This window comes from Petromyzon marinus, chromosome 77, assembly GCF_048934315.1.
Source record: "Petromyzon marinus isolate PM22_M1 ecotype Great Lakes invasive population chromosome 77, UKy_Petmar_22M1.pri1.0, whole genome shotgun sequence".
In the NCBI taxonomy this organism is placed as follows: Eukaryota; Metazoa; Chordata; class Hyperoartia; order Petromyzontiformes; family Petromyzontidae; genus Petromyzon; species Petromyzon marinus.
The window spans coordinates 5,495,151-5,513,849 of record NC_133743.1 but is presented as its reverse complement, the minus strand read 5'-3'; the positions used below and the strand labels follow the sequence as shown (position 1 = coordinate 5,513,849).

General features: G+C 53.6%; 1 pseudogene; it reads right to left on the bottom strand.

Annotated features, from left to right (window-relative positions):
- The window catches only part of LOC116958411 (AP-1 complex subunit beta-1-like), an 89,550-nt pseudogene that overhangs the window by 19,344 nt on the left and 51,507 nt on the right, over positions 1 to 18,699 (bottom strand).

Sequence of the window (18,699 nt, the reverse complement as noted above, 5' to 3'; positions counted from 1 at the left end):
AACCCTTGTTAAGGTTTAAATAAATAGTGCTGCTTCTATTCTGCCGTCTCCGTGTCCTGGAACCCACTACATATATATGAGTGAGTGTATATATGAGTGTATATATGAGTGAGTGTATATGAGTGAGTGTATATGAGTGAGTGTATATATGAGTGAGTGTATATGAGTGAGTGTATATATGTATATATGAGTGTGTGTGTATATATGAGTGTACATATGAGTGAGTGTATATATGTGTATATGAGTGTATATATGTGTGAGTGTATGGTCCCACCGAGAGCTCCGTCCTCTGTGAAGAGGATGTGAATTGGCACCAGGGCGCTGAAGTAAAACACATCCAAGTTGTTCTTCACAGCCACCTGCATGCACACAAGCGCACACACACACACGTACACACACGTACACACACGTACACACACGTACACACACACACCACTCTTTACCAGGTGTACGTGTGAGTGTTTGGTACTCTCCAGCAGGTGTATAAATCTGTTGCACTCTGTACCAGGTCGATGCATATGTACAGTACTCTGTACCAGGTGGATGAGTGTATGTAGTACTCTCCACCAGGTGTATGTGTATGTATGCGCGTCTTTGGAGTACTCTCAACCATGTATGTGTGCGAGTGAGTGGTACTCTCCACCAGGTGTGTGTGTAGTATTCTATACCAGGAGTTTGGGTGAGTGGTACTCTCCACCAGGTGTGTGTGTGTGTGTAGTATTCTATACCAGGAGTCTATGAGTGAGTGGTACTCTCCACCAGGTGTGTGTGTAGTATTCTGTACCAGCAGTCTATGAGTGAGTGGTACTCTCCACCAGGTGTGTGTGTAGTATTCTGTACCAGCAGTCTATGAGTGAGTGGTACTCTCCACCAGGTGTGTGTGGAGTATTCTGTACCAGGAGTCTATGAGTGAGTGGTACTCTCCACCAGGTGTGTGTGTAGTATTTTGTACCAGGAGTCTATGAGTGAGTGGTACTCTCCACCAGGTGTGTGTGTGTAGTATTCTATACCAGGAGTCTATGAGTGAGTGGTACTCTCCACCAGGTGTGTGTGTGTGTGTAATATTCTGTACCAGGAGTCTATGAGTGAGTGGTACTCTCCACCAGGTGTGTGTGTAGTATTCTGTACCAGGAGTCTATGAGTGAGTGGTACTCTCCACCAGGTGTGTGTGTATTATTCTGTACCAGGAGTCTATGAGTGAGTGGTACTCTCCACCAGGTGTGTGTGTGTGTGTAATATTCTGTACCATGAGTCTATGAGTGAGTGGTACTCTCCACCAGGTGTGTGTGTGTAGTATTCTATACCAGGAGTCTATAGTGGTACTCTCCACCAGGTGTGTGTGTTAGTATTCTGTACCAGGAGTCTATGAGTGAGTGGTACTCTCCACCAGGTGTGTGTGTGTAGTATTCTATACCAGGAGTCTATAGTGGTACTCTCCACCAGGTGTGTGTGTAGTATTCTATACCAGGAGTCTATGAGTGAGTGGTACTCTCCACCAGGTGTGTGTGTAGCATTTTATACCAGGAGTCTATGAGCGAGTGGTACTCTCCACCAGGTGTGTGTGTGTAATATTCTGTACCATGAGTCTATGAGTGGTACTCTCCACCAGGTGTGTGTGTAGTATTCTATACCAGGAGTCTATAGTGGTACTCTCCACCAGGTGTGTGGGTGTAGTATTCTATACCAGGAGTCTATGAGTGAGTGGTACTCTCCACCAGGTGTGTGTGTGTGTAGTATTCTGTACCAGGAATCCATGAGTGAGTGGTACTCTCCACCAGGTGTGGTATTCTGTACCAGGTGTCTATGGGTGAGTGGTACTCTCCACCAGGTGTGTGTGTGGTATTCTGTACCAGGAGTTTGAGTGAGTGGTACTCTCCACCAGGTGTGTGTGTAGTATTCTGTACCAGGAGTCCATGAGTGAGTGGTACTCTCCACCAGGTGTGTGTGTAGTATTCCGTACCAGGAGTTTGAGTGAGTGGTACTCTCCACCAGGTGTGTGTGGAGTATTTTATATCAGGAGTCTATGAGCGTGTGGTACTCTCTACCAGGTGTGTGTGTAGTATTCTGTACCAGGAGTTTGAATGAGTGGTACTCTCCACCAGGTGTGTGTGTGTGTGGTATTCTGTACCAGGAGTCTATGAGTGAGTGGTACTCTCCACCAGGTGTGTGTGTGTGTGTAGTAGTATTCTATACCAGGAGTCCATGAGTGAGTGGTACTCTCCACCAGGTGTGTGTGGAGTATTTTATATCAGGAGTCTATGAGCGTGTGGTACTCTCTACCAGGTGTGTGTGTAGTATTCTGTACCAGGAGTTTGAATGAGTGGTACTCTCCACCAGGTGTGTGTGTGTGTGTGGTATTCTGTACCAGGAGTCTATGAGTGAGTGGTACTCTCCACCAGGTGTGTGTGTGTGTAGTAGTATTCTATACCAGGAGTCCATGAGTGAGTGGTACTCTCCACCAGGTGTGTGCGTGTGTGTGAAGTATTCTGTACCAGGAGTCTATGAGTGAGTGGTACTCTCCACCAGGTGTGTGTGTGTAGTATTCTATACCAGGAGTCTATGAGTGAGTGGTACTCTCCACCAGGTGTGTGTGTAGTATTCTGTACCAGGAGTCTATGAGTGAGTGGTACTCTCCACCAGGTGTGTGTGTGTAATATTCTGTACCATGAGTCTATGAGTGGTACTCTCCACCAGGTGTGTGTGTGTAGTATTCTATACCAGGAGTCTATAGTGGTACTCTCCACCAGGTGTGTGTGTGTGTAATATTCTGTACCATGAGTCTATGAGTGGTGCTCTCCACTAGGTGTGTGTAGTATTCTATACCAGGAGTCTATCAGCGTGTAGTACTCTCCACCAGGTGTGTGTGTGTGTGTGCGTGGTACTCTCTACCAGGAGGAGGAGGAGGGGGTGGGTGGGCGCCTTGCCTGGAGGTTGTTGAGGGGCTCCATGTGCATCACGGGGCCCAGGGTGGAGAGAGGCAGCGCCAGCTCCCTCGTCTGATTGGGCAGCAGTGGCGTTGGCACCTGCAGCGGGGCACTGGGCACCAGCCCAAAGCTGTGCCCCACGCACAAAAGCAAAGGTCACCCACGTAGCCCCGAACAGAGTGCAGGGGGGGGGCAAGTGCCGTTAGGAGTAGCGAGCAGCAGCGGGCGGGGGTTTGGCCGAGGCGTTGGTGTCACCTGGGCCTCATGGCGCGGTTGCTGAGCGCCAGGCGCATGTGGAGGGGGCAGAGTGAGCGGGTGGGTGGGTGAGTGGGTGAGTGAGTGGGTTGGTTGGTGAGTGGGTTGGTGGCTGAGTGAGTGGCTGGGTGAGTGAGTGAGTGGGTGAGTGAGTGGGTGAGTGGGTGGGTGAGTGAGTGGGTTGGTGGCTGAGTGAGTGGTTGGGTGAGAGAGTGAGTGGGTGAGTGAGTGGGTGAGTGAGTGAGTGGGTGAGTGAGTGGGTGAGTGAGTGGGTTGGTGAGTGGGTTGGTGGCTGAGTGAGTGGTTGGGTGAGAGAGTGAGTGGGTGAGTGAGTGGGTGAGTGAGTGGGTGAGTGAGTGGGTTGGTGGCTGAGTGAGTGGCTGGGTGAGAGAGTGAGCGGGTGAGTGAGTGGGTGGCTGAGTGAGTGAGTGGGTGAGTGAGTGGGTTAGTGAGTGGGTTGGTGGCTGAGTGAGTGGCTGGGTGAGAGAGTGAGCGGGTGAGTGGGTGGCTGAGTGAGTGAGTGGGTGAGTGAGTGGGTTAGTGAGTGGGTTGGTGAGTGGGTTGGTGGGTTAGTGAGTGGCTGGGTGAGAGAGTGAGTGGGTGAGTGAGTGGGTGAGTGAGTGGGTGAGTGGCTGAGTGAGTGGGTTAGTGAGTGGGTTGGTGGCTGAGTGAGTGGTTGGGTGAGAGAGTGAGTGGGTGAGTGAGTGGGTGAGTGAGTGGGTTGGTGAGTGGGTTGGTGGCTGAGTGAGTGGTTGGGTGAGAGAGTGAGTGGGTGAGTGAGTGGGTGAGTGAGTGGGTGAGTGAGCGGGTGGGTGAGTGAGTGGGTGAGTGAGTGAGTTGGTGAGTGGGTTGGTGGCTGAGTGAGTGGTTGGGTGAGAGAGTGAGTGGGTGAGTGAGTGGGTGAGTGAGTGAGTGGGTGAGTGAGTGGGTGAGTGAGTGGGTGAGTGAGTGAGTGGGTGAGTGAGTGGGTTAGTGAGTGGGTTGGTGGCTGAGTGAGTGGGTGAGTGAGTGGCTGAGTGGCTGAGTGAGTGGGTTGGTGAGTGGGTTGGTGGCTGAGTGAGTGGTTGGGTGAGAGAGTGAGTGGGTGAGTGAGTGGGTGAGTGGGTGGGTGAGTGGGTGAGTGAGTGAGTAGGTTGGTGAGTGGGTTGGTGAGTGGGTTGGTGGCTGAGTGAGTGGTTGGGTGAGAAAGTGAGTGGGTGAGTGAGTGGGTGAGTGAGTGAGTGGGTGAGTGAGTGGGTTAGTGAGTGGGTTGGTGGCTGAGTGAGTGGTTGGGTGAGAGAGTGAGCGGGTGAGTGGGTGGCTGAGTGAGTGAGTGGGTGAGTGAGTGGGTTAGTGAGTGGGTTGGTGGCTGAGTGAGTGGCTGGGTGAGAGAGTGAGCGGGTGAGTGGGTGGCTGAGTGAGTGAGTGGGTTAGTGAGTGGGTTGGTGAGTGGGTTGGTGGCTGAGTGAGTGGTTGGGTGAGAGAGTGAGTGGGTGAGTGAGTGGGTGAGTGGGTGAGTGAGTGGGTTGGTGGCTGAGTGAGTGGTTGGGTGAGAGAGTGAGTGGGTGAGTGAGTGGGTGAGTGAGTGAGTGAGTGGGTGAGTGAGTGGGTTAGTGAGTGGGTTGGTGGCTGAGTGAGTGGCTGAGTGAGTGAGTGAGTGGGGTCAGGTGTTCATGCTGGACTGCCTCGCTTCCTACGTGCCCAGGGACGAGAGGGAGGCACAGAGGTGGGTGGGTGAGTGGGTGAGTGGGTTAGTGAGTGGGTTGGTGGCTGAGTGAGTGGCTGGGTGAGTGGCTGGGTGAGAGAGTGGGTAAGTGAGTGGGTAAGTGAGTGGGTGAGTGAGTGGGTGAGTGAGTGGGTGGGTGGCTGAGTGAATGGCTGAGTGAATGGCTGAGTGAATGGCTGAGTGGCTGAGTGAGTGGGTGAGTGAGTGGGCTAGTGAGTGGGTTGGTGGCTGAGTGAGTGGCTGGGTGATAGAGTGGCCGAGTGAGTGAGTAGCTGAGTGAGTGAGTGGCTGAGTGGCTGAGTGGCTGAGTGAGTGGGTTGGTGAGTGGGTTGGTGGCTGAGTGAGTGGTTGGGTGAGAGAGTGAGTGGGTGAGTGAGTGGGTGAGTGGGTGGGTGAGTGGGTGAGTGAGTGAGTGGGTTGGTGAGTGGGTTGGTGAGTGGGTTGGTGGCTGAGTGAGTGGTTGGGTGAGAAAGTGAGTGGGTGAGTGAGTGGGTGAGTGAGTGAGTGGGTGAGTGAGTGGGTTAGTGAGTGGGTTGGTGGCTGAGTGAGTGGTTGGGTGAGAGAGTGAGCGGGTGAGTGGGTGGCTGAGTGAGTGAGTGGGTGAGTGAGTGGGTTAGTGAGTGGGTTGGTGGCTGAGTGAGTGGCTGGGTGAGAGAGTGAGCGGGTGAGTGGGTGGCTGAGTGAGTGAGTGGGTTAGTGAGTGGGTTGGTGAGTGGGTTGGTGGCTGAGTGAGTGGTTGGGTGAGAGAGTGAGTGGGTGAGTGAGTGGGTGAGTGGGTGAGTGAGTGGGTTGGTGGCTGAGTGAGTGGTTGGGTGAGAGAGTGAGTGGGTGAGTGAGTGGGTGAGTGAGTGAGTGAGTGGGTGAGTGAGTGGGTTAGTGAGTGGGTTGGTGGCTGAGTGAGTGGCTGAGTGAGTGAGTGAGTGGGGTCAGGTGTTCATGCTGGACTGCCTCGCTTCCTACGTGCCCAGGGACGAGAGGGAGGCACAGAGGTGGGTGGGTGAGTGGGTGAGTGGGTTAGTGAGTGGGTTGGTGGCTGAGTGAGTGGCTGGGTGAGTGGCTGGGTGAGAGAGTGGGTAAGTGAGTGGGTAAGTGAGTGGGTGAGTGAGTGGGTGAGTGAGTGGGTGGGTGGCTGAGTGAATGGCTGAGTGAATGGCTGAGTGAATGGCTGAGTGGCTGAGTGAGTGGGTGAGTGAGTGGGCTAGTGAGTGGGTTGGTGGCTGAGTGAGTGGCTGGGTGATAGAGTGGCCGAGTGAGTGAGTAGCTGAGTGAGTGAGTGGCTGAGTGAATGAGTGGCTGAGAGAGTGAGTGGCTGAGTGAGTGGCTGAAGGAGTGAGTGGCTGAGTGAGTGAGCGGCCGAGTGGATGAGCGGCTGAGTGAGTGAGTGTCACCTGTTCTTGTTGAACTGGATGGCGAAGTCACTCATGGGCCTCATGGCACGGTTGCCGAGCGCCAGGTGCATGTGGGGGGTGCCACCCACTCGCGAGAAGTGACCCTGCACCTCCAGCCCCTTGGCCTTCGCAGCCAGCAGCCACATCTAGCGAGGGTGAGGAGGTGACGGTGAGGAGGTGACGGTGAAGGTAGAGAGAGGTGTGGGTGGTTGTCCTCGGCGATTAAATCGCTCGCTCCTTTGCTCAGGTGTCCCAATGGCTCACGAGTTAATTCCCTCACTCACTCACTCACACCCAACCACACAAACACACAAACACTACACACCACACACACACTACACACACTACACACCACACACACACTACACACCACACTACACACACACCCCAACCACACACCCCACACCACACACACTACACACACCAGACTCCACACACACCACACTACACACACCAGACTCCACACACACCACACTCTACACACACCAGACTCCACACACACCACACTCTACACACACCACACTCTACACACACCACACTCTACACACACACACCATAGACACACCACACACCAATACCACACACACCACACCACACACCAATACCACACACACCACACCACACACACACACCACACACACTACACACCACACCTGTGAGGCAGGCGCTGTGTAGCCCCCACTGGGCATGGAGACGCTCCCAGCCAGGTCCAGCAGAGCGCCCAGACCTCCTCCAGCCTAGACAACAACAACACAACAACATCAACACAACAACAACACCACAACAACCTCAACAACACCACAACATAAACAACAACATCAACAACAACACAGCAGAGCACGGAGACCTCCTCCAGCCTAGACAACAACACCACAACATCAACAACAACACAACAACACCACAACAACCTCAACAACACCACAAAATAAACAACAACATCAACAACATCAACAACAACACAGCAGAGCACCGAGACCTCCTCCATCCTAGACAACAACAACACCACCACAACATCAACAACACAACAACACCACAACCTCAACAACACCACAACATCAACAACAACAACAACAACATCAACAACAACACAGCAGAGCACCGAGACCTCCTCCAGCCTAGACGACAACAATATCAACAACATCAAGAACATGACAACATCAACCAAACATCAACAACATCAACACAACATCACAACATCAACACAACATCAACATCGATGGTGAGAAAATTATGACGTTGCGATGTTGGTGCTGTTGTGGTGGTTGAGTTGTTGTTGTGGTCGAGTTGTTGTTGTGGTTGTTGTGTTGTGATTGAGTTGTTGTGGTTGTTGTGTTGTGATTGAGTTGTTGTTGTGGTTGTTGTTGTGTTGTGATTGAGTTGTTGTTGTGGTTGTTGTTGTGTTGTGATTGAGTTGTTGTGGTTGTTGTTGTGTTGTGATTGAGTTGTTGTGGTTGTTGTGTTGTGATTGAGTTGTTGTGGTTGTTGTGTTGTGATTGAGTTGTTGTGTTGTGATTGAGTTGTTGTTGTGTTGTGATTGAGTTGTTGTTGTGTTGTGATTGAGTTGTTGTTGTTGTTGTGATTGAGTTGTTGTTGTTGTGTTGTGATTGAGTTGTTGTTGTTGTGTTGTGATTGAGTTGTTGTTGTTGTGTTGTGATTGAGTTGTTGTTGTTGTTGTGTTGTGATTGAGTTGTTGTTGTTGTGTTGTGATTGAGTTGTTGTTGTGTTGTTGTGGTTGTTGAGTTGTGATTGAGTTGTTGTTGTGTTGTGATTGAGTTGTTGTGGTTGTTGAGTTGTGATTGAGTTGTTGTTGTGTTGTGATTGAGTTGTTGTGGTTGTTGAGTTGTGGTTGAGTTGTTGTGGTTGTTGAGTTGTGGTTGAGTTGTTGTGGTTGTTGTTGTGATTGAGTTGTTGTTGTTGTGTTGTGATTGAGTTGTTGTTGTTGTTGTGTTGTTGTGTTGTTGTTGTGATTGTGTTGTTGTTGTGTTGTGATTGAGTTGTTGTGTTGTGATTGAGTTGTTGTTGTGTTGTGATTGAGTTGTTGTTGTGTTGTGTTGTTGTTGTGGTTGGTGTTGTTGTTGTGTTGTGATTGAGTTGTTGTGTTGTGATTGAGTTGTTGCTGTGTTGTGATTGAGTTGTTGTTGTTGTTGTGATTGAGTTGTTGTTGTTGTGTTGTGATTGAGTTGTTGTTGTTGTGTTGTGATTGAGTTGTTGTTGTTGTGTTGTGATTGAGTTGTTGTTGTTGTGTTGTGATTGAGTTGTTGTTGTTGTGTTGTGATTGAGTTGTTGTTGTTGTGTTGTTGTGGTTGTTGAGTTGTGATTGAGTTGTTGTTGTGTTGTGATTGAGTTGTTGTGGTTGTTGAGTTGTGGTTGAGTTGTTGTGGTTGTTGAGTTGTGGTTGAGTTGTTGTGGTTGTTGTTGTTGTTGTGATTGAGTTGTTGTTGTTGTTGTGTTGTGATTGAGTTGTTGTTGTTGTGTTGTTGTGTTGTTGTTGTGTTGTGATTGAGTTGTTGTTGTTGTGTTGTGATTGAGTTGTTGTTGTTGTTGTTGTGTTGTGTTGTGATTGAGTTGTTGTTGTGTTGTGTTGTTGTTGTGGTTGGTGTTGTTGTTGTGTTGTGATTGAGTTGTTGTGTTGTCATTGAGTTGTTGTTGTGTTGTGATTGAGTTGTTGTTGTTGTTGTGATTGAGTTGTTGTTGTGTTGTGATTGAGTTGTTGTTGTTGTGTTGTGATTGTGTTGTGGTTGTTGAGTTGTGATTGAGTTGTTGTTGTGTTGTGATTGAGTTGTTGTTGTTGTGTTGTGTTGTGATTGAGTTGTTGTTGTGTTGTGTTGTTGTTGTGGTTGGTGTTGTTGTTGTGTTGTGATTGAGTTGTTGTGTTGTCATTGAGTTGTTGTGTTGTGATTGAGTTGTTGTTGTTGTTGTGATTGAGTTGTTGTTGTGTTGTGATTGAGTTGTTGTTGTTGTTGTGTTGTGATTGTGTTGTGGTTGTTGAGTTGTGATTGAGTTGTTGTTGTGTTGTGATTGAGTTGTTGTGGTTGTTGAGTTGTGGTTGATGTAGCGGTTGTTGTTGTTCACTCACAGGAGCTGCGGGGGCTGCGTTTCCGCCCAGCTGCATGCAACACACAAAGACAAAGATCCCCCATATAGCCTTAACAGACTGTAGGGGCAAGTGCTGTTAGCGAGCACCTATGAAGGCCGGAACGGTACACGAGGGGGTGGGTGGCCAGCACCACGCCCGACCGCCTTTGTCTCCCCAGTGGCGATGTTTACACACTGCACCAGGTACTCATTTGTGGCTGAGTCGACCTAGGGGAGGCCCGGGACCGGTTCAGATAATCGTCACTGGTGTTGGCCGTGAGCGGGAATGGAACCCGGGTCGCCAGGTTCATAGCGTAGCGTAGCGCTAACCGCTACACTATCGCTCACACACACAGACACTCACACACATACAGACACACATACATACAGACACACACACACAGACACACACACGCAGACACACACACACATACACATACAGACACACACACACACACGCAAACACACACACATACACATACAGACACACACACACATACAGACACACACACACATACAGACACACACATGCAGACACACACATACATACAGACACACACATACAGACACACACACACAGACACACACACACAGACACACACACACAGACACACACACGCAGACACACACACAGACAGAGGTGGGTGGTGTGGCCCGAAACCACCACCACCCACCCACCACCACCACCCACCCACCACCCTCCACCCACCACTCACCAGAGAGTCCAGCCCACCTCCCAGCAAATCGAGCGCTCCCATTGGCTGAGGGGCGGCGGAGGGGGCGGGGGCCGGGGCCACGGGGTGAGCGGGAGGGGCCGGGCCGCCCAGGTCAAGGGTCAGGAGGTCGCCCAGGAGGTCACTGCCGGGCTGAGTGGTGGCCGTGGTGGTGGTGGTGGGGGCCGTGGTGGGGGCCGTGGTGGGGAAAGTCTCAGCAGCTTCGGGGCTGTCCTGGAGCTCTGGCCTAGGGTGGGGTGGGGGTGGGGGTGGGTGGGGTGGGTGGGGGTGGGGTGGAGTGGGTGGGGGTGGAGTGGGCGGGGGGTGGAGTGGGTGGGGGTGGAGTGGGCGGGGAGTGGGTGGGGTGAGTCAAAGTGTGGAGAGAGAGACGCTCACCCATCCATCTCCACACTCACCACCCCACACCACTCACCACCCCCACAATCACCACCCCACACCCACAATCACCACCCCACACCCACAATCACCACCCCACACCCACAATCACCACCCCACACCCACAATCACCACCCCACACCACTCACCACCCCCACAATCACCACCCCCACACTCACCACCCCACACCACTCACAACCTCAGCTACCCATCACCATTCCTCCACACGCACACGAATTACCTCTGGACACATCACGTCCTCCTCTGGCTCCACCACCAACATCTCCTCCTCCACCACCACCTCCTCCACCACCACCACCACCTCACTCACGAGATATCTCTGGATCCTACTCCTCTCTTGGCACCACCACCACCACCTCCACCACCTCCACCACCACAGCCACCACCACCACCTCCTTCACCACCTCCACCACCACAGCCACCACCACCATCTCCTTCACCACCTCCTCCACAACCACCACCACCATCTCCTCCACCACCACGACCATCTCCTCCACCACCACCACCACCTCCACCACCATCTCCTCCACAACCACCACCACCACCTCCTCCACAACCACCACCACCATCTCCTCCACAACCACCACCACCATCTCCTCCACAACCACCACCACCACCACCATCTCCTCCACAACCACCACAACCACCACAACCACCACCACCTCAATCTTCTCCACAACCACAACCACCACCACAACAACCACTACCATCTCCTCCACAATCACCACCACCACCACCACCATCTCCTCCACCACCACGACCATCTCCTCCACCACCTCCACCACCATCTCCTCCACCAGCTCCACCACAATCACCACCACCATCTCCACCACCATCTCCTCCACCACCTCCACCACCACCACCTCACTCACGAGTTATCTCAGGATCCTACTCCTCTCTTGGCACCACCGCCACCACCTCCACCACCACCTCCTCCACAACCACCACCACCACCACCACCATCTCCTCCACAACCACCACCACCATCTCCTCCACCACCACCACCACCACCACCATCTCCTCCACAACCACCACCACCATCTCCTCCACAACCACCACCACCACCACCATCTCCTCCACCACCACCACCATCTCCTCCACAACCACCACCACCATCTCCTCCACAACCACCACCACCACCATCTCCTCCACCACCACCACCATCTCCTCCACAACCACCACCACCACCACCACCGCCTCACTCACGAGTTATCTCTGGATCCTACTCCTTTCTTCGCACCACCGCCACCACCTCCACCACCATCTCCTCCACAACCACCACCACCATCTCGTCCACCACCACCACCACCGCCTCACTCACGAGTTATCTCTGGATCCTAATCCTCTCTTGGCACCACCGCCACCACCACCACCACCACCATCTCCTCCACAACCACCACCACCATCTCCTCCACAACCACCACAACCACCACCACCTCAATCTTCTCCACAACCACAACCTCCACAACCACCACCACAACAACCACCACCACAACAACCACCACCATCTCCTCCACCACCTCCACCACCACCTCCTCCACAACCACCACCACCACCATCTCCTCCACCACCACGACCATCTCCTCCACCACCTCCACCACCATCTCCTCCACCAGCTCCACCACAATCACCACCACCATCTCTTCCACCACCTCCATCACCACCACCACCACCACCACCGCCTCACTCACGAGTTCTCTGGATCCTACTCCTCTCTTCGCACCACTGCCACCACCTCCACCACCACCTCCTCCACAACCACCACCATCTCCTCCACAACCACCACCACCATCTCCTCCACAACCACCACCACCACCATCTCCTCCACCACCACCACCACCTCCACCACCTCCACCACCACCACCACCGCCTCACTCACGAGTTATCTCTGGATCCTACTCCTCTCTTCGCACCACCGCCACCACCTCCACCACCATCTCCTCCACAACCACCACCACCACCACCATCTCCTCCACAAGCACCACCACCACCACAATCTCCTCCACCACCACCACCACCACCATCTCCTCCACCACCACCACCACCATCTCCTCCACCACCACCACCACCATCTCCTCCACAACCACCACCACCATCTCCTCCACAACCACCACCACCACCTCCTCCTCCACCACCACCACCTCCACCACCATCTACTCCACAACCACCACCACCACCATCTCCTCCACAACCACCACGACCACAATCTCCTCCACAACCACCACCACCACCATCTCCTCCACCACCACCACCACCATCTCCTCCACCACCACCACCACCATCTCCTCCACAACCACCACCACCATCTCCTCCACAACCACCACCACCACCTCCTCCTCCACCACCACCACCTCCACCACCATCTACTCCACAACCACCACCACCACCATCTCCTCCACAACCACCACGACCACAATCTCCTCCACAACCACCACCACCACCATCTCCTCCACCACCACCACCACCATCTCCTCCACCACCACCACCACCATCTCCTCCACAACCACCACCACCATCTCCTCCACAACCACCACCACCACCTCCTCCTCCACCACCACCACCTCCACCACCATCTACTCCACAACCACCACCACCACCATCTCCTCCACAACCACCACGACCACAATCTCCTCCACAACCACCACCACCACCATCTCCTCCACAACCACCACCACCACCACCGCCTCACTCACGAGTTATCTCTGGATCCTACTCCTCTCTTGGCACCACCACCGCCGCCACCACCACCACCACCACCGCCACCACCACCACCACCACGGCCGCCCCCTTCCACGAAGGCGGAGGGCAGCTTGTGGTAGACGGAGGCGAGTGAGGAGATGTGGCCGAGGAGGGCGTCGAGGAGGCGTGGCGACAGAGCGTCCGAGTCCTCCTGGGAGATCACCGGCTTCTCCGCCAACACCACATCCCTGGCCGCCGACGGGTCAGTGGAAAGCAGCCGCCAGTAGATGTAGCTGCGATCTCGCAGGTCTGGGTTGTCAGAGTCCTGGTGGTGGTGAGGGTGGTGAGGGTGGTGAGGGGTGAGAGGTGGTGGTGACCGTGGTGGTGGTGGTGAGAGGTGGTGGTGAGGGTGGTGAGGGGTGTGGTGGTGAGTGGTGGTGAGCGTGGGTGTGTTGAGTGTGGTGGTGGTGGTGAGGGTGGTGCTGGTGGTGGTGAGGGTGAGGGGTGGTGGTGGTGGTGGTGGTGAGAGGTGTGGTGGTGGTGAGAGGTGGTGGTGGTGGTGGTGAGGGTGGTGAGAGGTGGTGGTGGTGAGAGGTGTGGTGGTGGTGGTGGTGGTGAGAGGTGTGGTGGTGGTGGTGGTGGTCAGAGGTGTGGTGGTGGTGGTGAGCGTGGTGGTGGTGGTGGTGGTGAGCGTGGTGGTGAGAGGTGTGGTGGTGGTGGTGGTGGTGAGAGGTGTGGTGAGAGGTGTGGTGGTGGTGGTGAGGGGTGTGGTGGTGAGAGGAGGTGGTGGTGAGAGGTGTGGTGGTGGTGAGCGTGGTGGTGGTGGTGAGCGTGGTGGTGATGAGCGTGGTGGTGGTGGTGAGCGTGGTGGTGGTGAGCGTGGTGGTGGTGAGCGTGGTGGTGATGGTGAGCGTGGTGGTGAGAGGTGTGGTGGTGGTAAGCGTGGTGGTGGTGGTGGTGGTGGTGGTGAACGTGGTGGTGGTGAGCGTGGTGGTGGTGGTGAGGGGTGTGGTGAGTGGTAGTGGTGAGGGGTGTGGTGGTGGTGGGGAGCGTGGTGGTGGTGAGCGTGGTGGTGGTGGTGGTCAGAGGTGTGGTGGTGGTGGTGAGCGTGGTGGTGGTGGTGAGCGTGGTGGTGGAGGTGAGCGTGGTGGTGGTGGTGGTGAGCGTGGTTGTGGTGGTGAGCGTGGTGGTGGTGAGCGTGGTGGTGGTGGTGAGCGTGGTGGTGAGCGTGGTGGTGGAGGTGAGCGTGGTGGTGGTGGTGAGCGTGGTGGTGGTGGTGGTGAGCGTGGTGGTGGTGGTGGTGAGCGTGGTGGTGGTGGTGGTGAGCGTGGTGGTGAGCGTGGTGGTGGTGGTGAGCGTGGTGGTGGTGGTGAGCGTGGTGGTGGTGGTGAGCGTGGTGGTGGTGGTGGTGAGCGTGGTGGTGGTGGTGGTGAGCGTGGTGGTGAGCGTGGTGGTGGTGGTGAGCGTGGTGGTGGTGGTGAGCGTGGTGGTGGTGGTGAGCGTGGTGGTGAGCGTGGTGGTGGTGAGCGTGGTGGTGGTGAGCGTGGTGGTGGTGAGCGTGGTAGTGGTGAGCGTGGTGGTGGTGGTGAGCGTGGTAGTGAGCGTGGTAGTGGTGAGCGTGGTGGTGAGCGTGGTGGTGGTGGTGAGCGTGGTAGTGGTGAGCGTGGTAGTGGTGAGCGTGTCTTCTACCTGTGTGGCCAGGCTCAGCACCTGCTGTACCAGCTCCTGGTTCTCTGTCGGCTTCTTCAGGAAGAGCTTCACGATGGCGGAAAGCAGCTGCAGCTGCACCTGCAGCCGCACGGCAACGGTCGCCACGGCGACGGAGCGACGGTCACCGGGGGCGACGGTCGCCGGGGGCGACGGTCGCCGCGGTGACCAAGCGGCGCCCCACAGAGACCCACAGAGATCCACACAGAGACCCACACAGAGATCCACACAGAGACCCACACAGAGAGACCCACACAGAGAGACCCACACAGAGACCCACACAGAGATCCACACAGAGACCCACACAGAGAGACCCACACAGAGACCCACACAGAGCCCCACACAGAGCCCCACACAGAGACCCACACAGAGACCCACACAGAGACCCACACAGAGAGACCCACACAGAGAGACCCACACAGAGACCCACACAGAGACCCACACAGAGACCCACACAGAGACCCACACAGAGACCCACACAGAGACCCACACAGAGACCCACACAGAGACCCACACAGAGACCCACACAGAGACCCACAGAGAGACCCACAGAGAGACCCACACAGAGACCCACACAGAGACCCACACAGAGACTCCTACAGAGACCCACACAGAGACCCACACAGAGACCCACACAGAGACCCACACAGAGACCCACACAGAGACCCACACAGAGACCCACACAGAGACCCACACAGAGACCCACACAGAGACCCACACAGAGACCCACACAGAGACCCACAGAGACCCACAGAGACCCACAGAGACCCACACAGAGACCCACACAGAGACCCACACAGAGACCCACACAGAGACTCCCACACAGAGACCCACAGAGAGACCCACACAGAGACCCACACAGAGACCCACACAGAGACCCACAGAGAGACCCACAGAGAGACCCACACAGAGACCCACACAGAGACCCACACAGAGACCCCCACACAGAGACTCCCACACAGAGACCCACACAGAGACCCACACAGAGACCCACACAGAGACCCACACAGAGACCCACACAGACTCCTACAGAGACCCACACAGAGACCCACACAGAGACCCACACAGACTCCTACAGAGACCCCCAAAGAGACCCACACAGAGACCCACACAGAGACCCACACAGAGACCCACACAGAGACCCACACAGAGACCCCCACAGACTCCTACAGAGACCCCACAGAGACCTACAGACCCCCACAAAGACTCCTACAAAGACTCCCACACACAGAGACTCCCCCACAGACCCACACAAAGACTCCTACAGAGACCCCACAGAGACCTACAGACCCCCACAAAGACTCCTACAGAGTCCCCCACACAGAGACTCCCCCCTCCTACCTGTGCACTGTCATCGTGGAACGAGTCCAGGAACGAGTCTAGCAACTCTGATGCGTTGTCGATCCTCTCGGCATACTCCCCGATGATCCAGATCATAGCGGCACGCGCCTCCGGCTCGTCCAGGGACTCCAGGGACTCGCAGAGTACCCCAATGATGCTCTCGTACCTACGGGGGAGGAGGGAGGTAGTCGTGGTACTAGGTACTAGACACACGCGTGCTGGTACTACTATACACACGCTGGTACTACTATACACACGCTGGTACTACTATACACACGCGTGCTGGTACTACTATACACACGCTGGTACTACTATACATAGTACTATACACACGGTGGTACTACTATACACACGCTGGTACTATTATACATAGTACTACACACACGGTGGTACTACTATACACACGTTGGTACTACTATACACACGCTGGTACTACTATACACATGGTGGTACTATTATACACATGGTGGTACTATTATACACACGCTGGTACTACTACACACACGCTGGTACTACTATACACATGCTGGTACTACTACACACATGGTGGTACTATTATACACAGTACTACACACACGCTGGTACTACTACACACACGCTGGTACTACTATACACACGCTGGTACTACTATACACATGGTGGTACTACTATACACAGTACAAGACACACTCTGGTACTACTATACACACGCTGGTACTACTATACACACACTGGTACTACTACTATACACACGCTGGTACTACTACACACATGGTGGTACTATTATACACAGTACTACACACACGCTGGTACTACTACACACACGCTGGTACTACTACACACACGCTGGTACTACTATACACACACTGGTACTACTATACACACGCTGGTACTAGTACTACACACACGCTGGTACTACTATACACACGCTGGTACTACTACACACACGCTGGTACTACTATACACACGCTGGTACTACTATACACACGCTGGTACTACTATACACACGCTGGTACTACTATACACACGCTGGTACTACTATACACACGCTGGTACTACTATACACACGCTGGTACTACTACACACACGCTGGTACTACTATACACACGCTGGTACTACTATACACACGCTGGTACTACTACACACACGCTGGTACTAGTACTATACACACGCTGGTACTACTATACACACGTTGGTACTACTATACACACGTTGGTACTACTATACACACACTGGTACTACTATACACACGCTGGTACTACTATACACACGCTGGTACTAGTACTAGACACACGCTGGTACTACTATACACACGCTGGTACTACTATACACACGCTGGTACTACCATACACACGCTGGTACTATTATACACACGCTGGTACTACTATACACACGCTGGTACTACCATACACACGCTGGTACTATTATACACACGCTGGTACTACCATACACACGCTGGTACTAGGTACTAGACACACACGCTGGTACTACTATACACACGCTGGTACTATTATACACACGCTGGTACTACCATACACACGCTGGTACTACTACACACACGCTGGTACTACTACACACACGCTGGTACTACTACACACACGCTGGTACTACTATACACACGCTGGTACTACTATACACACGCTGGTACTACTACACACACGCTGGTACTAGTACTATACACACGCTGGTACTAGTACTATACACAAGCTGGTACTACTATACACACTGGTACTACTATACACACGCTGGTACTACTATACACACGCTGGTACTACTATACACACGCTGGTACTACTATACACACGCTGGTACTACTATACACACGCTGGTACTACTATACACACGCTGGTACTACTATACACACGCTGGTACTACTATACACACGCTGGTACTACTATACACACGCTGGTACTACTATACACACGCTGGTACTACTATACACACGCTGGTACTACTATACACGCGCTGGTACTACTACACACATGGTGGTACTATTATACATAGTACTACACACACGCTGGTACTACTATACACACGCTGGTACTAGTACTACTACACACGGTGGTACTAGTACTACTACACACGGTGGTACTACTACACACACGCTGGTACTACTATACACACGCTGGTACTAGTACTACTACACACAGTGGTACTAGTACTACTACACACGGTGGTACTAGTACTATACACACGCTGGTACTACTACACACACGGTGGTACTACTATACACATGGTGGTACTACTACTATACACACGCTGGTACTACTATACACACGCTGGTACTACTATACACACGCTGGTACTACTATACACACACTGGTACTAGTACTAGACACGCTGGTACTACTATACACACGCTGGTACTACTACACACACGCTGGTACTACTACACACACGCTGGTACTACTACACACACGCTGGTACTACTATACACATGGTGGTACTACTATACATAGTACTACACACACGCTGGTACTACTATACACACGCTGGTACTACTACACACACGCTGG